Source organism: Chenopodium album, chromosome 9 (assembly GCF_948465745.1).
Source record: "Chenopodium album chromosome 9, dcCheAlbu1.1, whole genome shotgun sequence".
Classification (NCBI taxonomy): Eukaryota; Viridiplantae; Streptophyta; class Magnoliopsida; order Caryophyllales; family Amaranthaceae; genus Chenopodium; species Chenopodium album.
The window spans coordinates 29,486,313-29,508,530 of NC_137842.1; the positions used below are offsets into that span (position 1 = coordinate 29,486,313).

The following is a 22,218-nucleotide window of genomic DNA, read 5'->3' on the forward strand; positions in this document are numbered from 1 at the left end:
AGCGTCGAAGTTTGCTATTGTAGGCGCACTTTCTAAACTTTAGCGACGCTTTTTTGGGTCTAGAATTTTAACATTGGCGACGCTTTTTAGTGTCTAGAGTATCGTATATTTAATGTTTAATATTTTAGCGACACTTTTTTCTGTCTATATTTTCTAAATCGGGGACGCTTTTTCTTGTCCATATTCTTTAAAATTATCTGGAATATACTTCCCAAAAAAATATTTCACACTGAAAATTATTACTAGTATACTATTACCGATATATATAGATCTCATATAGTAATGAGTTTCTATTACAACATATATAACTTCAACTTATACTTCATTCGTGACTAACTATACGTAGGTGTAGTGGAACAACTTCAGAGACTTATAGAAAATCTTTACATAGCAAATAAATATTTGTCTTCCGTCCTTGTAATCTTGCACTAAATGTCATCCCTTTTCTACTGCTTCTAAGAATTCATACATGAATGCCCAGATAATCTTTTAACCCTGCACAACAGTATAGTTCAGAATTTGCATCAAGACATCATCAAAAGAATCTAAATAAAATAAATAATAGACCAAAACAAGTAACACTAGGGAGCCATATGCCAAAAAAAATAAATAGAGAATACATTCTCTGAAAAAAAAAAATTCCACCTAATCAAACAAAAATCACAACCAACTTTCAAAACCCATTACGGAGTAGAAAGCTTACCAAAAGTATCAAGGCGTCCATACTCGGAAGACATAATATCATTTGCCCATATTTAATGACTATAGGCTCAATATATAAAATAGACTAGAGCCATGACCCGCACATTTGTCATGCAAGCTCAAGCATATAATTTTCGATGTATATATCCAACGATCTAAGTTAAAATATCTCACAACCGTCACTAAGCTAACATTAAAATCTACAGGTATCAAGGCCCTAATTTTAAGTATAATATTGACCTATAAACCATGTACACCAAAAAAAAAATGTTCAAGGCTAATGTGAAAGATTTTTGAAATGGAATGAAGTTTACTTGACAGCGTTGGTGACGCATCAAAAGGGTCAGAACCATCAAAATTTTCAACATCAGGGCACTCTGCCATGCCAACAAATACATGTGTTATTTTCATTATATGTAATATTAATACTGAATAAGTGAGTAATTAAGTTTGACATACCACTTTCAAGGCATATTTCGAGCTCATCTTGGGCTTTCCCTTAGAGCACAGCTCTAAATTAAAGTTAGGTTCAATAATAGGTAAAAAAACACAACATAGATTTTTTTTTTTTTATTTTTTTTTTTTTTATTTTTTTTTTGTGAGCTATGTCAGCAGCTTGTAATGTCAGAGTATACTTTCTATAATCATAACAGCACAATAAACCTATAAATTATACATAATCAATTGTCATGGTGAAGTAGCAGACGGTTATTGCATAGGATATTCATGGGTACAACTACATTCCTACGTATATTTGAGCCTCCTTATCCTACAATGAGCAAAAACACCTCTATAGAGAAGTTGGGGTAATTTTATATCAACTTATAATATGCAATCGCTAATAAAATTTAATTTAGGCATTAGATACATAGTATACAACTGCAATCAGTGGGTACACAACTAATCAACTGTAAGTACTGAGGTATAGCAATATGGTTGAAAAATTGAACATCTTAGAATGTCCTGAGTTGAGTCATATACCTCTTTAAACAATAACAACAGACCCTAGTGATCATCAATGCCAAATAATAATGCAGTTTGATTTGTCTTAGCTCTCAAGAAGTCTCAGTCAGGTGCATTTGAAAATTGTTATTAAAATTATCAGAGCCTGCATTGATTATTCTTCTTCTATCCAGTTTCTTTATTCATTAAAATATGTGAGACTCTTCATTCATTTTAACGTATATAAAGAATTCTATTAAATTTATAGAGAGCTTTCCAGGTAGATTTACTAGTATACGAAGTATATAATAAAGAAAGCACATAGTGAAGTTCTATGAGGTGGAAGTAAGAGAAAGGGGGGAAGAAGGGAAGAGAGTATACCAGCAATCTCCCAGCATTCCTAGCACAACCCCAAGTTATTAGGAGCACAATTCTGGCTTTTTACCAGATTCCTTAAATTATTCTCTCATATGGGTAGCACATAGTGACAATGCATGGAATGCCTACATATGCAAAAGAAAGTACATGAATGAACATATAATATTAGAACTAAAACTTAATAGTTGACTAACTTCATGTTCAATATCAATTAGCATGCTATTAGACATTTACTTCATACAACGCAAAAGAAGTTGCCTGCTAGTTGGACGAAATAAAGTAAGATAGATCATGCCTGCAATCAATAACTTAAGTTTTAGATAAGAAAGGGCAATGAGACAAAAGAGAACATTTTTTCAATTTTATTTAGTTTTGTCCTATATAGTTCTATTACTATGAAATGAAAAAAATTTGATCCAACCACAGAGTAGTGACAACAATATTTCAAGAATAATTGTAGTTGTTGTACTGTGTGAGCAATAATATGAATCTGATTTTCGGCCAAACATGAGCATTGCCAAACCTTTGTTAAATGTTGCATGACACATTGCCAAACAAATTTACACTCTGTCCCATATTAGCAAGCTAGGTATAAAACTTAAGAACGAATATTCAATAATGAAAGCAACAATTACAAGATACAGTTGAAGAAAATTGTCACATAAGCCAAATTTTATACACATAATAAGTACTAATTTTCTATAATTTACATGACTAAACCGCATAAAGAGTGGAGAGATTAAAGACAATTCATCATTAGCACAAAAAAATGAAAAGAATACTCAACCTTGAAATCTTTATTGTTCATCAATTAAACCCGAACCCAACCAACAATCTATCATACATCACTATCTAACAATATCGTGCTTCAAATGTAGAATAACAAAAGGCACGTTTTTCAGAATTGAATAAAAATAGTAGCACCAAATGTAATCTTACAGTAGATATACATAAAGAAACCTTGAAATTTTTTATTGTTCAATCAATTAAACCCATCTGACCTTACTTTGGTAACATTATTGAAAAAAAAAGCTTCATAAACAATCCACAAACCCAATTTCGAATTAAAAGGAAAAAAAAACAAAAACAAATTATACCCCTTAATGTTGTCGGCACAAAGATGAAGAACAAATTGATTAAAATTAGACAAAGATCTGAATATATAATTGATGTACCTTGAAAGCACAAGATGAGCTCGAAATATGCCTTGAAGATCTAAACTTATATTGATTTACCTCGTTTCGAAATAGAGTTAGAGAGGGACGACGGACGAAGATCTAACTTTGAAACAGATGTAGCACGCTTCGAAATTGATTCGAGAAGGGTGAAGATCTGAATTTATATTTGATTTGAAGAGGATCTAAGATCTGAGTTTGAAATTCATAGTTCCATGAGCCTCTTTGTAGAATTTCGAATGAAGATGAGAAGAATAGTTAGGGTTGATAACTGAGTAGTAAGGGGTTGGTTTATTTTTTCTTTTTTCCTAAATTATGAAATCGTGGGTTTTGAGTTCACGTGTTGGTCACGTGCTAGAGTTTCTCGACGCTTTTATCTGCCGAAAACTTATTTCGATGCTGAAAAGCGTCGGTAAAACACGCATAGTGCTTTTAATAGCTGACGCTACTTGCCTAACGTCGAGAAAGTACTCTTTTTGTAGTAGTGAAACTACCGTGAGGTTTAATGCCTTGTAATGTTTGTTACCTTCTGGAGGTAAATCCTTGTCAGAAAAGGTGATCAAATTGATTGGACTAGGAAGATCACTCGTGAGGAAGTTAGCCAACCCCTCAGGAGTGGTGTCAGAATCTATCCCTATTTTGTCCAAGGCATTCATTACAGCCAACCTATGTTCTCGAGATGTCGCCAGAAGTTTCCATACTTTCATTTCAACTTTTGTTTTCTTAAACTGCTTAACGATATCATTATCTTCAATGATAGGTATGGGAACTTGTTGTGTGGTTGGCATGGGTTGTGTTAAAACGCGAGGTTGCATTCTCCCGGATCTTATGAGGACGTCTATTGATGAATCTTCTTCAACCCGAAAGTCATCCATGGCGTATGACACCGAAGGTGGAGGTCCTACCATGTCTTTTAAGTAGACGTCTTCTTCATAACTGTCCCAAACTCCATTAATATTTGCATCCTCTTCTTGTGGAATTTGGACTAGTTTCTTTTCATCAATCATTTTTTGAATTAATTCCTTAAATTTAAAACAGTTTTCGATGGTGTGACCCCTTGATTGTTGATACTGACAGTAGTATCTATCTGTCCTTTTCAATGATTTGAATGGTCTTGGTTCGAGAGGTTTGATCTCGCCACTCTCGGAGAGAATTTCGAACATTTGTACATATGGGATCCCAATTGGAGTGTAGAGTCTATTACTCTTCTTGGATTTTTCGGTGACTTGTAGAGGAAAACGCTTTGCCTCATAAGTCGTTCCCATGGGTGTGAATTCTCTCTTAGGTTCATCTTTCGGAAGTGGAGTCTCGTCATATTTCTTCTGAAGTTCCTTTATAGCCTTGAGAGTTTCACGTAGCAAATGCGATCCTTCCATCATAGACAATGTGAGCGATCGTATGTCTTCTGTACTTGCTGGTTCTGGGAGGTTATCCATGGCGTCGAAAAAGATCTCCTTCTCTTCTTCGATGGCATGGATTTCTTTGATAGGTTTAATGAGAGACGAGGGGTCAACCTCATTTTCCTCATCAGAGATAACCAAGGCATGAGCGAGAGGTGCATTATCAATACTTGGCTTCTTACTGGCAGGGGGCAATAGCAGCTTGTTATTGTTGATTAAGTCTTGGATAACTTCCTTAAGCTTCCAACAGTTTTCGGTGAGATGGCCCCTGCCTTGGTGATACTTGCAGTGTGCATTGGGGTTCTAGTTAGCCGACCTCTTTTCGACTGGTGGGTCCCCAAATGGTCCAATAGGAGTTATAAGACCTTTAGCATTTAATCGATCAAATGCGGTGTCATAACTCATGCCAATAGGAGTAAAGTTCCTCCTAAATGGTTTCTTTTGTCCTTCATTATTCATAGCAAGGACTTCCCCTAGGTTAAAAGTGCTAACGTTGTTTGAGTGGGTGGTTTTGGAAGAAGAAGGATTGTCGTTCTTCTTTCCTTTCCAGCCACTGTTGGAGTTATTGTTGGCAGCTTTTAACTTAGCCAGGTTGTCTTCAAAATTGATTCCAATGTCGTAGACAGCCTTGAAGGTATGGAGATTATTTTGATACTTGAGATGCTTGGAATATTTTTCTTGAAGGTTTTTTATGAATAACCTTACAGACTCCTTTTCACTTGGCACCTCGATCATTTTAGCTGAGGTTTCTCTCAATTTGTTAAAGAAGGAGGTGAAGCCTTCGTTCTCTTTTTGCTTGAGGATTTCAAGTTCCCTATGGTCAGTCTCAACTTGAATGTTGCATTTGTATCTATCAACGAAAGCGTTTTCTATGGACTCCCAGGTGGAGGTCTTTTCTTTCTCGAGAGAAAAGAACCATTGCTGGCAAACGGTCTCAAGAGATAGTGAGAACAGAGAGGGGAAAACCTTCTTATCGATACCCTTAATACTCATTATTGTCTCGAAGGCTCTTAAATGAAAATAAGGGTTATCGGTTGCTTTGAATTTCGGGATGTCGTTGGCATTGAACTTCTGCGGAAGAAGATCTTTGTCCACCGAGACCCCTTGTGAACTAATCCCTTGAAACTTGTAGTCGCTAGATAGCTTGCATAGACTCTCTTGCATTAGGTCAATCTGTTGTTGTTTCACGGGATCGTCGATTTTAAGTGTTAGGAGCTTCAGTGCCTCAGTCACAGTAACCAGTTGGTTCCTAAGCTCATTGACTTCTTCTTGTGTTTCCATTACTGTCCTAGCTTTCCTCTTACGAGCTATGGGTTTGTCGAAAAGTTGGACTTGTAAGAAAAGGTTGTCTTTGATTAACCGTCCTTCCTTTCTTAACCACGCGCTGTAATTTAAACCATTTTGCGTTTTAATTACTTGACTCAAATCGACCTGACTTTACGGTTTTTAAAGAGAAAAAATTAAAAAAATGGGTGCATATTTTTTGCAAAAATAATGTATATATTTTTTAGAACTAAGTATGGTTTTTAAATTGGAGGATTAATATCCGACTTACCCCCCTAAAAATGACGGAAAAAACGCGCATACAAGACTCTCTTAAACATGGTCAAAGTGTGTGTATTGGTGTGTGCGTTGAGTGTAAGTGACATGCTTGGACTCTCGTGTAAGACCATGGGACTTAATGCCTAGACTCAATTAATGACTCAACAAAGTATTATTGACAGTAAATTTAACCGAATTAATTAGAAAACTAGTTAATTAGACACTAGGTGATGACTCGATCAATAATCCGAACTGTCGTCAAAACGACAGGACTAGCGCCTCTCTTTGCAGTGTAGCGCCAGACGACAGAGCTGTCGCTAGGCGCCACACTCCACAGAGTGGCGCTACAATTCAGATTTTGGCCCCATTACTGGAGCTTCAATCTGAGCCTGTTTTCGGTGTTATTAATCAACAGGGGTATGCCTAAAGTCGTACTAGGTCAATTCTGGTTACGATATTAGACTTTATTAACTCAAATTAATTAATTAATTAATTAATTAGGCAAAGTTCTTTAAGTCATTAATTTATTTAATCTTAACACAAGTCAAACAAACGGTTAAGAAAACATAGTATATGCAAAACAAATAATGCACAATTTGTCTAGTAGGCACGATATGATGCAATGAGTTTGCAACCTAACCATGGCTCCAGTTCTCTAAAGTTAGGGATATGGTTTAGTTAATAGAGGGTCCATGGTTAATTGTCCGGATGCACCGCGCGGAAGCCTTACCGTGAAGGGTTGGCGCGAGTGGATGGGACACCACGAGTTTTAGAAAATAACTCGCTTCCATGGTTTGGTGAATTCAACAATCTCGGATGTACCCTTTGTTGCTCAGAGCGTTCAATCAGGTAGATGGAGCATGAATTCCCAGAAGGTTATTTCCATATGTAGAACACATATGGGTTTCAGAAAAATGAGAAAAACTCAATCAGGAAGTAGGATCGAGCAAACAATGCAAAAAACTGGTCGAAATTAGAACGCATATTTCTGGCTCAGTATTGGAAGAATTTGGCGCCAACAAACAGAAATTGGCGCCAGGCTTTAGCTGTAGCGCCTTGCGACAGGATTTTTGTCTGGCGCTAAAGTTAAAATTCTGGCGCTAATATTCTGTTCGCTGACGCTAATTCCTACATGCCTCAGTAGCTTTCTGTGCTCGATAAAATTTTCCAGATTCGCGCAGTGTTATTTCGGTCCTAGTTGTGAAAGATATTTCTCAAATTTCCTACGTGTAAAATCCAATGTTTTAACTCATTACGGATGGTCTTTCCAATGAGATCTTTTTTATGCATATGACAATAATGTTAATCAAAATTACGCACATGAAATACTTAGAACGTTTCGAGTCTCATCCACTCAATCTAAATCATTGCCGAAATAAATTTCAGGAATTAAAATAGAAATACTCCTCAGCGGAGTCGCCAAAAACTGTAGGGAATATTTCAAGCATTAATCCCCTAACTCGAACCCCACTGTGATCATACACTAAAGTACGGTGGCATCCAAAGGGAAACAAGATAGAGCAAAAGAGTCGCCAACAAGTATTTTAGGAACTTGTAAACCTTTCACGAGGTGAAGGTTACACCCCTTAACGATCCAAGAGATCGTCAACTCCATAAGGCCTTGAACCAAATAGGGTTTGGGGGTGAAGGTGCAAATCCAACCTAAAAGAGATTGAACCCGCCCTAATAATAGGCCTCTACTTTATTCAGATCGTATTCATTTGTGCTTTCTGACTAACATACAATCAATAGGATTAACCCTAAACCTGATTAATCTATGTTGGTTGAATATTAATGCAAAAATAAACTATTATTGGTGATCACTTGAATTATAATCAAATTAACCCTAAACAAGATTATTAATTATCTTATTAAGCGTAATTACAAGTACAAATTCCCTTTCAACATGCATAAAAGGCGCAATCAAGCAATAACAATAAAATATCAAGCAACATAATAATAACAATCAAATATAGTAATCATAAAAATCATAATTATTATAATAAAAATTAATAGTAATCATGTTAAAGCATAATAATAGCAAGATCCTAGGCATGATACTAACAAGATTAATAACAAATCCTAGCATGTTACTAAGCAATAAAAATCATATATTTAGCCCTAACATGATACTAACAAGAATATTATGATAGAAAATAAAAGGCATAATAACAATCATACTTAGTATTAAATTTACCCTAGACATGATACTAGGAATATCATAATAACAACCTAAGCATGAACTCTATATAATAACATCAATAAAAAAACCATTAAAGTACTTACTTGGATGCCTCGTACCTCTTTCTAATAACAAAATACACACGTTAGTAACTTCAAGGAAAATAATAAACAAACAATTAAATTAAATAATTGAAAGAGAGATTTGGGACCAAACCCTCAGAAATTAAACCTTTCACGTCTAGGGCGAAGGCAACTTCGAATATGGCTAGGTGTATCTAAGTCTAATGAATGCGGAATTTTTATATTTGAGAGAAGGCTAGTTTAGAAGAGAGAGAGAGAGAGAGTAATCAAGAAAATATTGATGAGAGTTAGTGAATCAAAACGGGGTTTTTAGGAGACTATTTATAGAGAAAATCAACCAAAAAGATAAAACATCAAAAACAGAGTTCTGACGCAAAAAGCCATATTAGCGCCAAACGCTGACCTTAGCGCCAGGCGCCAAGCGTAGCGTCAGGCGCTACAGCTGGTGTTTGGCGCTGACTAAGAAATCGAAGCGTTTTCTTAAAATTAGATAGAAATTGCCGTACAGATGGATAAAATCGTATTTTCCTCAAAAAACATTCTTTTATTCTGATTAAAACTCTAAAAAATCAACAAAAGTCAATTTATCAATGTTAATTGAATTAGGAATGAAAATAACCTTCTAGAAGAATCTAGAAGACTAAAACCATTCCTATTTGTATTTGGAATGATAAATATATATTAGGCCCTCCTCTACGTCATTGGGTCGCATATAAGGCTCAAACCAGGCCCAGTTCAGTAATTTGACCATAACTTCCTCAATATTCATCGGAATTGGGCTTATAATATATCGTTGGAAAGCTCTTTTCAAGCCCCATCCAACTACACTATTATTGGACCCATATCATGGACCAACCAAACTGGATTGGCTGTTGTCTTAAAATAGATTTTCAAAAATAGAGAGCAGAGAAAAGAAATTAAAACTATCCGCAACATTAAACTTTCCACACTTTCACTTTATTCGATTATGATTCGACGTGAAAGTTAATCATCACTGGGTTTGGTTTTGGGGAGACACAAATGGGTGTCTACACTGGTGTTTTTCTTAAGTTTGACCTAAGGTGAATGACTGACTTGAAGTTGACTCAATGTGTTTTGACATGTGTGTGACTCTTGTGTGACTTAATGTGTTTTGACACATGTGTTAGACTTAATTTGAGGTGACATGACTCAACATACATGACTTGTGCGTGCATTTTAATGTGATTGTGCAACTCAAAATGTAGGAAAGCAAAAAAATTCCCTCATTTTTTGTGGAGGTTACTGACTTTTTGCTGAAAAAGAAAGACGCAAAAATGAATCGAAGTGAGTATTTGAGGGTGCATGTTGAATGAGATTAGTCAAATGTATGCATTGATAGTTGTATCTTATAGTGTAAGGATTAATTCATCCTAGGCTATCTCAATTGTTGACTCGATGATGAAAGTATTTAGGTAACTTAGGCACGGAGGCTAAGCACTTCATACTTTGTGATGCGATGATGTTTGGTGATGATGATATGACAAAGTGTATTTCAACGTTATGTTAAGATTTCATGACAAAGGGGTCCGATAGGTAGGATTATTTGGTCATGTATCTGTGATGTGTGTGAAAGTGATACTAAAGTTAGCCTGCAAAGGCTAAGTGTATAGAAAAATATTATTTCGAGAAGAGTCAAATGATGGTGACTCTTAGGCTAGGTAAGCTAATAATGTAGGGATCAAGCCCCCCAAGTCTAGCTCTAAATGGATAAGGGATGAGCATTGGAGATCCCTTGATATTATCATGCATGAATGTGAATGTAAATTAATGAATGCATTTTATTACGGCCGCACCTCGATGAGAGGTTGCCTACGTATCCGTTAGGAATCAGTCCGAACATAGCTCTAACCAAATTTCTCACAAGTGTGTGTATACCTCTAAGAGGTCTTTTAAGGGTTGTAACGTGGTTAGGCTAAAGGTTGAAGAAGAAAGGGATAAAGGCTCAAGGCCCTAGATAAGCCCCCAAGGTGTGCAACCTTGCTTTTGAACCTTTATATTATTAGGCTAGTATTTTCTCACTTTTGAGCTCTTTTTTGTTTATTTTAATTATTTTTTGTTTTTGCATTTTTTTTATAAGTGTGGGCAATCTCGATCATGCGATCTATCACTCACTTGACATTCATGTTTCTCATGCACGATACTGAGCACGCGATAAGAGACGCAATATGAGACGTTTTCTTATCATATATATATTCATATCAAAGACATTAGAACACTTGCCCTTTTGGACACTTTTATTAGTTATTTTTGCTTTTTTAATTTTTGTTTTTTGAGATCTAGATAAAATCACTCAAGCTTTTGTTCTTTAAAAATTGCATAAATTGCACACCATCCCATCCCAAGGTTAGGTTTATGTGGGTTAAAAAAAATGAAAGGTCTATCGTTAGACCAACTCAAAGTGTTTTACCAAGAAAGGGTTGTATATTTGAGATGTAAAAGGTGAAAGTGATATGATATGGCTACAAGAGGTGCCTCAAATCATTGGTATACCTTGTGCTTAGCTCAAGTTTTTTTTATAATGCAATGCAATGCGATGATCATGTGCAAGAAAACAAATGCTCATTTTATTAAAAGGTAAAAAGGAAAAACCTACAAAATAAAATCTAAGGAAAAGAGCCTATGGTAGACTTATTGGGGGAAGGAAAAATGAAAAGAAATAGAAACAGAGGTCATGTAATCTTGCCTTTGAAGCTCGCCTCGTGTCATGTGCTTATCGTCACTCAGTCTTCTTGCCAGCTGGGGGAAATGGAAGCTTGTTTGCCTCGATGAGGTATTGAATGATATTTTGCAGCTTATAACATTGATTTGTAATATGACCGTTTCTTTGATGGTACTTGCAATAGGAATCTAGATTCCATTTAGATGTTCTCCTTTTAGGAGGAGGATCTTGCTTAGGTCCAATTGGTGTGATGAGTCCCTTAGCAAGGAGTCAATCAAAGGCAATATTACAGCTTATTCCAATTAGGATGAATTTCCTTTCTTGTTCTTTGGTCTTCAAAATCTTTTTATTGATGCAACTTCAGTTCTGATAGGAAGAAATAGAAGAAGGGTTGTCGTTCTTCCTACTCTTGCCACCATTGTTATAGATTTTGACCATCTTGTTTCTCGGAGGAACACGAAGGTATTTTGAATCAACAAGATCTTGAATCTGGTTTTTGAGGGTGAAGCACTCTTCGGTGGTGTGACCATGACCTCTATGATACTTGCAATGAGAGTTTGGATCCCAACTAGGAAGTCTTTTCACAGGTGGTGGGTCATGTGTTGGACCAATGGGATGGATAAGGTTTCGAATGTGAAAATAGAAAAAAGCTTCATTATAAGTTATTCATATTGGAGTTTGTTCTTCAATGGACGTCTTACTCGTGGCTTAGGAACATTGAGTTCTTTGTTAAATCCTTGGTGAGAATTTTGTTTGATAACCATTACTCGAGTTTCTATTCCTTCTACAACGTTCAAGAGCATGACAATGACATGTTGTAGTTTTTAAACGTCTTCTCTAAGACTTGGCAAATTTTGGTCGGCATCACCTAAGAAAACCCGTTTATCTTCCTCAATCATAGTCCTTCATCAATAGGGGTTATATAGACTGACTCGATCATGGGCTCTCCTACAATTGTGATAAGGAGCGAAGGATAGAAGGACATTTGATCTTCTATGATGACTAGAACTTCGGAAGTATTATTGTTATCGATCAAGTCTTGTATAGCTTCTTTAAGTTTCCAACACTCCTCAGTGTCGTGACCTTTTCCTTGATGATATTTGTAGTGTTTATTAGGATCCCACTTAGGTGGCCAGGCTTCTTAAACTTGAGCTTTGATAGGTCCTATGGGCATGACTAGTCCTTTGTGGTGTAGCTTTTCGAAGTCTGTCTCGTAACTCATACCAAGTGCAGTGAACTCTCTTTTTTACCTTTGGAATTCGTTGTTTAGAAGTGTTCGTAGCATGTATTTCAATAGTGGGAGAGGAAGAAAAATGATGGTTGTTCTTCTTTCCTTTCGCACTATCGACTTTCAAAAGATTATCTTCGATGTTAATGCCTATGTCATAATCAACCTTGAAAGTATTCAAATTCCTTTGGTGCTTGAGATTTTAAGAAAACTTTTCTTGGAGATTCTTTATGAATAATCTCATAGACTCTTTCTCAGTAGGCACCTCAATGTTCTTAGCAAAAGTTTCTCTCCACTTATTAAAGAAAGAAGTAAAACCCTCATTCTCTTTTTGCTTAAGTATCTCAAGCTCCCTATGATCAGTTTCAATTTGAATATAACATTTGTATCTTTCAATGAAAGCGTTTACAATATCATCCCAAGTAGAGGTTTTCTCTATGTCAAAGGAAAAGAACCATTGTTGACAAACGGTTTCAAGAAAGAGAGAAACGCAATGAATGAAAGACTTTCCTATCAATCCCCTTGATATTCATTGTGGTTTCAAAAGCCCTTAAGTGAAAATAAGGATTGTGTGTTGGCTTTAACTTAGGGATGGCGTTGGCATTGAATTTTTGTGGAAGACGCTCCCCTTCTACCGAGACCCTTTGTGAGCTAATGCTCTAGAACCTATAGTCATTGGAGAGTTTGTTCAAGCTTTATTGCATGAGCTCCATTTGTTGTTGCTTTACAGGCTCATTTATTTGAAGAGCCATGGCCTTCATTAATTCATTTAAGTTGGCCACGTCCTACTTCCTGAGATGCCATTACCTTCCTAGATTTTCTTTTCCGACTGATTAGTTTATCAAAAAGTATTAATTGAACAAAGGTGTTATCCTTGATTAATCTCCCTTCTCTCCTTGACCAAGTGATGTGAACAGGGAAGTTATGGATACTTTTTGTTAATCATTTGACTCAAACTTTATTTAACATGCAGTAGATGGAAGGAGGTAGGAAGAATGAAGGTTGTGATATGGAGAAAGCATGTAGACAATGGAAAGAGGATGTAGATTGAGAGATATGAAAGAATTAGGAATAGAATGTACCCCCAACTTAAATGACGGAAAGGACGACTTATGCATGAACCTAATACATGGTCATGGTGACATATTTACAAAGTGTGTGCTAAAACTAGTGAGTGTAGGTGACATGTTTGACTCGTGTCATGACCATGTGACTGGACTTAATTAAGGATTAAGCATGAATATTGTCATTAGTAAACTAGTTACTCCGATTAAGCAAACTGATAAATTAGAATCGTCGTGAAGACTTGAGCATAAACATGGACTGTCGCTGGAGCGACAGGACTGTCGCCGGAGCGACAGGACTGTCGCCGGAGCAACAGGACTGTCGCTAAATGCTAAGGACTAGCGCCAGACGACAACATTAACGCTTGGCGATAATCACTAGCGTGTGGCATTATAATCTAAACCTCTGCGCCATTGCTGGAACATTGGCCTGGGGCTGTTTCCATTATTTTTACTTTAAAAGGACAAGCCTAAAGTCGTACTAAGTCAAGTTTGATCAATTTATTTAAACTTTAATCATTTATATTAAATAATTAATTAATTTAGCAAAGTCCTTTAGTCCTTGGTTAGTTTATTAAGAATTATTTACAACAAAAGAAAAAAAACAACTGTTAGTTTAATCATATGTAGGTTATGCACAAGCAAATAATGCACAACTAGTCAAATAGTCACAATATGATGCAATGTGTTTGAAACCTAACAATAGCTCTAGATAACGTTTGGGATATGAGTTAGTAAAAGGGGGTCCATGGTTATGAGTCCAGATGCACCGCGCGGAAGCCTTACCTTTTGAATGGTTGGCGCGAGTGGATGGGACCCCGCGAGTTAAACCCGCTTCCATGGTTTGATGAATTCAACAAACTCGGATGTACCCTACGTTTCCAGGAGCATTCGATCAGGTAGATGGAGCGTGAATTCCCATAGGGTTATGGCCATATGCAGAACACGTATGGGTTTCAGAAAAAGGGAATAACTCAATCAGGAAGTAAAATCGCGCAAACAGTACAAGAAACTAGTCGAAATAAGAAGGTAGATTTCTGGCTTGGTATTAGAAGAATTCGGCGCGAGAAAACATTGATTGTTGCCAGACAATGACACTGTCGCCAGATGACAATTATTGGCCAACCATCACTTGGCGATGACGCTGTTTTCTCAGCGCTAATTCCTACATACCTCAACAACTTTATGTTCTTGAATTTTCCAGTTTTTCGCAGCGTTATTTTTACTTTAGTTGTGAAAGATATTTTTCTAATTTCCTGCGTGAAAAAATCTTATGTTTTTGACTGATTATGGATGGTCTTTCCAATGCAAACCTTTTTACGCATATGCCAATAATGTTAATAAAAATTACGCATATGAAATTTTTAGAACATTTCGAGTCTCATCCACTCATTCTAAATTATTGCTAAAAAAATTTAAGTAATTAAAAAAGAATTCCTCCCCTATAGAGTCGCAAAAAAACTGCAGGGAATATTTCAAGCATCCCACACTTGAGCCTTACTGTGATCATACACTTAAGCATGGTGGTGTCCAAAGGGAAGGAAGCTAGAGTAAAAGAGTCACCAAAGAGTTTAGGAACTTGTTAAATGTTAACAGGGTGAAGGTTACACCCCTTTACGATCCTTTACATCGCTAACTCCATTGTGGTCTTAAATCATGACAGGATATTCGGGGATGAAGGTACAAATCCAACCTAAAAGAGATTGAACTTGCCCTAATAATAGGCCTCTACTTTATTCATCTCGTATTCATGTGCGCTTTCTGACTAACATACAATCAATATACTAATCCTAAACCTGTTTATATGTTGGTTTAATATTAATGCACAAATAAAACTATTTGGCGATTACTTGAATTATAATCATATTAGCATAAACAAAATTATTAATTATCTTATTTAGCGTGATTACAAGTACAAATTCCCTTTAAACATTCATAAAATGCGTGATCAAGTAATAACAATAATATATCAAGCAACAATAAATCACAATCATCACAATATTCTCATTAAAGCATGATAATGTTAGCAAGATCCTAGGAATGATACTAACAATATTAATAACAAATCCTAGAATGTCACTAAGCAATAAAGATCAAAGCTTCATCCCTAGTATGATACTAATATGATATCAGAAATATTAGTTAATACCCTAAACATGATACTACGAATCATAAAGACATCCTAACATGATACTAGGAAATTATAAAAATAAAAAATAATAAAAAAAAAAAAAACCTAAGCATGATTTCTATATCAAAATAATAACAATTAAATTACTTTCTTCGATTCCTTCTATCTCTTACTAATTACAAAATACACAAGTTAGTAATTTCAAGGAAAATATATAAACAATTAAATTAAATAATTAAAATAGAGATTTGAGACCAACCCATAGAAATTATCACCCTTTCACGTCTAAGGTGAAGGAAAATTTGAACTTGGCTGGGTGTATATGGAACTAATGTATGTGGAATTTTGTAAGAGAGAAGGTTTAGAAAATGAATTGAGAGAGAGAGAGCTTAAAGCTTTTAGAGAGAGATTAGAGAGATGATTGTTGTAACTGATTGAATACGGGGAGATATAACTCCTATTTATACAAAAAATAGCTCAGAAAGAAAAGAGATCGAGTTCCATTCGGATAAAAGACCTCCTGTCGCCGACGACAGGAGTTAGCGCCAGACGACAGGCTTAACGCTTGGCGACAGCTGTCAGCGCTAGGCGACATCTATTAGCGCTAGGTTACAGCCTTGTCGTCTTGTTCTAAGTCAGAATTAAAACACGCTTTCCATGGAGAATCATCTTCTTAATACGATAAAGAAGCTAATTCCGCGTTGATTAGATTAAAATCAGGTGTGTTACAAATCACATATTTTATTCAAAATAAAACTCTTTAAAATATAATAACTAATCATGATTCTATTAGAATTTAAAATCAATCCTAATAACTTGAGGAATAATAATTAATAGGCCACCCTCTAGATCATGCGGCCACATATAAAATACATTTTGGGCCATATTTAATTTAATCTATAATTTCCTCATTATTCATCAGATTTGAGCTTATAATATATCGTTAGAAAGCTCTTTTCGAGTCCAATCTAACTACACTGTAATTGGACCCTTATCAAGGGCAAAACTAAATTGAACTGGCTATTTTCATAAATAGAGTGTAAAAGAAATTTTTTTGAAAATAGAAGAGAAATTTTTTAATAAAAATATCTACATCACTAGACTTTTCACACTGTCACTTCATTCGATAATCAAATTACGTTAAAGGTATTTAACACTTGTTTTGGTTTTGGAGAGATACATTTAGATGTCTACACCGTCCAACAGCTTCTTCACTTCTGCTGCGGCCGCCAAATTCCTTTCTTCTCTTTGATTTCTCTTTTTCTGCTAGACAGGCTTTATCATCGGATTCACCGCCAACTTGTGGACGACCAGATTTGGATCTATTCTTGGAATATCGTGTACCTCAAATGAAAAAACATTCTTGAATTCTATTAACAATTTTATCTTGTACTGTAGACACCTAAAGATGTCTTCCCAAAACCAAACCCAATGATGAACAACCTTTCACCCCTATTATTGGCCGGGTTGAGTATTTAATATTTGGAGTTCTTAATTCCATGTTTCCATTCAATACATTACATAAACCAATCCATTTCTTAGTTGATTTCCCTAAACCCTAACTTGTTTTCCTCTTTTCGTGTCCACATCGCAAAACCAAGAAAACTGATTTTGTTGACTTATAATTTTGATCTAATTATTATTTAGTTAGATATGACTTTTAATAATATTTCCAACAATATATCATAAGCCCAATTCTGATTAAAAACGAAAAAGATATGAGCCAAACACTAAACTCAACCCAAAACCGACACCCTTCTACTAAAACGGCCATATTTTGAAATTTACAAATGATTTTGACCGATTCCAATTAGGTTGGAAAGTAGACTTGATAATCCTTCCAATGATGTTTTATATGCTTTATTTCGATTTACGAATCAAAAGTTATCATTATTTTAAAAATGCGTAAAAATCTGAAATTACCGCGCACAATGTAAAAGCACCGTGTCACGGCGCCTGATGACGTGGCATGGTGCCTGGTGCGGTGACACGGTAATTTACGACCTGTCAAGGTGCTTTTTTCAATGTTTTTTTGCGTTAAAATCAACCGTGGCACGGTACATGTTGCCGTGACACGGTACTTGTTGCCGTGACACTGTATTTCTCACTGTTTCAGGGTGCTTTTTCTGCGTTTTATCACGCATGTTTTTACTATGACACGTTTTACTGTACTATGCCACGGTTTACACTGCCGTGTCATGGTACATGTGTCGTTTCATGGAATTTTCTCGTGTTTTCTCCGCATAAACCCTTCCCGCATCACTCTAGTTTTCCCCGCGTCACACCAATTTCACCCGTGTCACGGTATTCTTTGTCGTGTCGCGGGATTCTTTTCCGTGTCGCAGCATACTTTGCCGTGTCGCGGTAACCCTTTTTAGAATTTTTATCTTTTGAGGGTTCTATGTGTTCCCCTTGCTCATTTTCTCTATAAATACCCTCTTTCTACTTCGGGGACTAAAACAAAATCATTCTCTCTCCCCCTACAAAAAAATCATTCTCTTGTCCCTCTTTAGTCTAATTTCTAGCCTTCTTATTCTTCCATAATACTTCCCCTAAGCACTCCAAGGAGTCCATAATTGACCTTAGGTTCCGTCCTTAAACCAAGGCATGAAAGGTATAATTTACTGAGGGTTTGGACCAAATCAAATCAACATTTATTTAATTTTATTGTCATTTGATATATAATTTTTTATTGAAGGTACTAACAATTTATTCATGATGTACCAACTTAAAGGATCACGCGGAATGTGAGTAAGTAATTAATTTAATTACTCTTATTTTATTTTAATATTGCTAGTATCATGATTAGGTTAATTTATACTAGATTTGACTAACGTTATTATTGTTAAATTGCATCCAATATTAGTGTTTATTTTATTATTTTTATTGATCACCATATTGCACGTTTAAAGGGAATATACAATTGAAAATCACGGCTAATAAGATAATTTGGACGGCTGGTTTAGGTTCCTTTTTAATCTTGTTGTTTAATCAAGTGATCACTAATGTTATAGAATTATTTGTTGCATTAATATTTAACCAATTTAGCCTAATAATAGTTTGGAGCAAATTGAATATTTTGTTTGTATGCCTTTGAGATCGCAAGGTTCACTTTTCACTATAATAATTGAGTAGAGGCCAATACGGGCGAATGTGACTCCATGACTCACTTTGTATCATCATCCCTGATCCACCTTTTGTGGTTCCGAACCAAATGGAGTTAGTAATTTCATGAATTATGAATGGGGTGTAACCGTCACGGGTCAATCGTTGTTGCCTTTTGTTGTCTCTTATTCGTGGTTGCCTTTTATGATCCGTGAACGGCTTACAAGTTTTTTAAAAACTTGTTGGCGACTCCCTATCTACTGTCCTTGTCCCTAATCATTTTCCCTAATTGTATATGTCAATTTCCACTTTCTATGAGTGATAAGCATATTAACCACATGCTTTAACGTAGACGGACTTCGAGCGACGCCTACAATTTGGCGACTCAACTAGGGAGGATTCTTTGTTATTTATCGATTTGAGTGATCGGTATTTAATAAAGATGAGTGAATGAGACTTGTAAGATTCTTGAAAAGTATTCTTGTGATTAATTTGGAATTTTTTCATATACATAGACGTTTTAACGTCGTATTTTATGTCAGTCCCGTAGGAAAAATTTGATAACCTGGTCGTGAATGAAGAAAATAGAGGCACCAGTCAGATTTCTTAACTGCCATGCCACGGCAGAGCTTTCCGTGTCACGGCGCTGGGTACCGTCACGCGGTGTTCAGCACTGTGACACGGTAGATTCTGCCATGTCGCGGCAGTTTTGAAATCCTTTAAGTGGCTTTGTTTCTCTTCTCACAGTCAGCTTCCTTCGATTTTTCTGAAAAAATCGTGTGTGTTCTACATACGTCTTAGCCCTGGGGAATTCAAGATCTATCAACCCAAATACGCTCATGGCAATACGGGCTTATCCGAGTTTTTTAAATCCACCCAAACCATGGAGTCGAGTTCGATTTCATCACGAACTCGCGAAGCCGCCTGTTAGAATACACCCTCAAGGGAGTCTGCCTTGCTAACGTGTCCAAACTCTTAACCATGATACCCTTTTAACAAAAAATAAAACCTGACCATAGTGGAACATAGAACTTGACCTTCGGTTGCGAACTATTCTTTGCATCATTGTGCCTACGTGTTCTATGTGTGTATATTTTGTGGTTTTGATCCTAAACTTAACAATATTCCTTTGTCTATGGTGGGTTTTTTTTGTGACTAACAATTGTCAATGGATCGTATTCACTTAGTTATTAGAGAAAACTCTAAAATTAAAAAAAAACTGGTAAAATCACATAAAAACTTGGAACTGATTATCGTGCCACGACAAAAAATCGTAGACTTGCCTAGCATGAAAGTCATAGGATAATACAAAATCGTACCCCAAAGGTGAACAATTTAGAACATTCGCTATGGAATCAATTTTCGCATGCAAAACAGACAAGTCAATAGTAGAAGAAGAGAGAGGAGTCGAGGATGTACCTCCCTGGGATGAAGAGGGAGCAAGAGGGAGATAAGGATCACGATGGAGGTTAGGCAACGGAGCTCTCTTGAGCGCTTGATCAATCGGCACCTTGTTAGGTCTCAATGGAAGAGGGGTGCCCACACATTTAACCATAGCCTCGGGGTGGGGGATGGGGCACCAATCCGTAGTCCTTGTAACCGTCCAAATGTACAAGTTTTCTTTGGTAATGCGCTCCAGAAAACGTTGATTTATCATGGCATAGATGCTTAAGAAGTGGTAAGGAGCTTTCTCCCTTTTATCATGGATCGGGACAAGTGACTCAAGCATTGCTTCATACTTCTTGTTGAGAGAAAAAATCAAAATGGTAATCATACCACCTAATTGGATACTTCCGGAGAGAAAGATACCATCTCTTATATCAGTGAAACAGTCAAGCAAATGCGAAGCGCAGTCAACGACCGCTACCTCCTCTTCAAATGGCTTATCCGCTAGCCATAACCAACTCAACTCCTCTCGAAAAATAGCACGAAGGGACTCTTTGGAGAAGAAAGCATATGTAAGAAGTCGGCTAATATACCTCAAGGCTGCATGAATAATTGACGCTGCTTTTGAATTTAGAGGACTATATAAGTCCACGATAGAAATATGCCTCCACCACTTGAACTCACAATAATTGTTATCACGTTGCAAAGGCTCAAATGCTGGATAAACAAGTAGGACATCCTCACTTAGAGTTGGAAACTTGAAAACCTCATTAAAATAGGAAAGAGGCACCGAACGATCATTGTTGAAAACTTGAAAAGAAATTCTTCGAGAAATTTCACGTTCCAAATCCTCCTCAAGGACCTCAAGTGAAGAGAGGAATTCGAAAGTAATCCGAGAGTAGGTGGGAGCATGAAGGCTTATGAATTTCTCAAACCCCTAATTTCGAGCCAAAAATCTCACATTATCGTCGATACCCAACGAAGTAGTTGCCGACGAATCATAGAATCTTGTAGAAAAAAGTGTCCGAGTTAAAAGCTTGGCAAATCTTTCCCAATGCTATTATTTTGTGAATTCAATTCCATAAGTCTCTGTGATGTGGGAAGGAGGAGGAACCACCTCCCTATAGGTAGAGCATCTAGCCCTCTTAGCTCGACGGAGAGGAACCATCTACACATGTAATTGAAAAATGCTCTAGTGAGTAAGGACCACGAGCCACAATTATGCATCATGAACAACAACACTCCAAACCATCATCTAAAATCAACTATGCACATCAACATTTCCAAATCAATATAATCAAACTATAAATCCAACAAAGTGGTGCCTAAATTATAGTATGGTCAAGCAAAATCATCAAACACAAGTTCACACAATCACCAAAATTTCATCATTAACACAACAAATGAGGTGGATAGTAAGCAAAATGGATACAATAATCAGGCTAGAACCAAATAAATTTAAACACTCATGAACAACCAAGGTAGAAAATTTATCATAAGTATCAATAGAAATGAAGAAATCATACCTTAGATTGATGAGAATTTACAAAGAAATGGAACACAAAGCGCTAACAAATACAATTACGCCAAATTGCAAGCAAAAAACCCCAATCCAAAGGGTACCCAAAAATCCCAACTTTAGGAAAGAGAAAACCACAATGAAAGTGTTAGAGTGGGGATTAAGAGTAATAAGCAACTAGATGAAGTTAAAATGGTTAAATTTCAGTAGTAAAATAATGAAGGAAAATAGTGATGATGCTTGAACAAAAACCAAGTTAAAATGAAATGAAAAGAAGAGAGAGAAAAAGAAAGAAAGTCGGTGCGCTAAAGGAGCAACAATAGGGGGTGCGCGGTCGCGCCATAGGGCAGCGCGCCCGCGCCCTTCTTGGTATTTGATCTTCCGAATCCTTTCTCGTGCGCACATCGGTTAGTACAAGGGGAATGATTATGATGAAGGTTGAGGCAAGCAGTCTCTAAACTCCAAGAATGTGGGTTCAACACTAGATTTTCCTGAACCCACCATACTTAAATTTTTTAATCATACTTCCAATTCATCAACTTGAGCACTATCTCTTCAAATTAGGCACTAAAAATGTTGGAAATCCAATCAAAACCACCTAAAAACACAATCAAGAAATAAAATCAAATAAGAATATAAACAACAAAAAGAAAACAAAAATCAAGGAAAATAGAGAAAATGGTTAGAAACTCGGGTTGGCT

The 22,218-nt window shown here is 36.2% G+C and overlaps 1 long non-coding RNA gene across 1 annotated transcript; it reads right to left on the reverse strand.

Moving 5' to 3' along the window:
* Positions 1–222: 222 nt before the first annotated feature.
* LOC145558497 (uncharacterized) lies at positions 223–3,557 on the reverse strand. The gene is made up of 3 exons (XR_014092502.1): positions 3,198–3,557; positions 2,026–2,147; positions 223–495 (listed from the first exon to the last, which is right to left on the reverse strand). It is a non-coding gene; the product is annotated as an uncharacterized LOC145558497 (long non-coding RNA).
* Between the last annotated feature and the right edge of the window lie 18,661 nt (positions 3,558–22,218).